This window comes from Nicotiana attenuata, unplaced genomic scaffold (assembly GCF_001879085.1).
Source record: "Nicotiana attenuata strain UT unplaced genomic scaffold, NIATTr2, whole genome shotgun sequence".
Taxonomy (NCBI): Eukaryota; Viridiplantae; Streptophyta; class Magnoliopsida; order Solanales; family Solanaceae; genus Nicotiana; species Nicotiana attenuata.
The window spans coordinates 6,016-6,457 of NW_017673103.1; the positions used below are offsets into that span (position 1 = coordinate 6,016).

Below are 442 nucleotides of genomic sequence, written 5' to 3' on the forward strand. Positions count from 1 at the left end.
ACCCCCCACCCCAAAAAGAAAGAGCACGTAAACCTAAAAGTGGAATAGTAAAAGGACAACAAGGACTCTTAATAAATAATTTACAACAAAAAGATAATATTCGTAAACTTATAAAATACTTCTAACTTTAGACGAATTTGATAGTGAGGGTCTCCTAGAATCGGAAGAAAATTAAAAGAACTCGAATTTATATAATTTTTAATATTAAAGTTCTCAATATTAGGCAAATAAGTTAAATGATTTTCTCTAAATATTAGAAAAATAATTATATGACTTTTCCTACATATTAGGAAAATTATTAAATGATTGTCCATAAATATTAGGAAAATTATTAAATGACTATTCCTATATATTAGGAAAATAACTAAAATTACAACTTTGTCCAATATAAAATATATTCTTAATGGATATAAAAGGCGAACGACATATATATATATATATA

General features: G+C 24.0%; 1 long non-coding RNA gene across 4 annotated transcripts in view; it reads right to left on the reverse strand.

Moving 5' to 3' along the window:
- Window positions 1-442, reverse strand: part of LOC109215460 — a 6,152-nt gene that overhangs the window by 4,718 nt on the left and 992 nt on the right. The gene's annotated exons all lie outside the window — the stretch shown is intronic.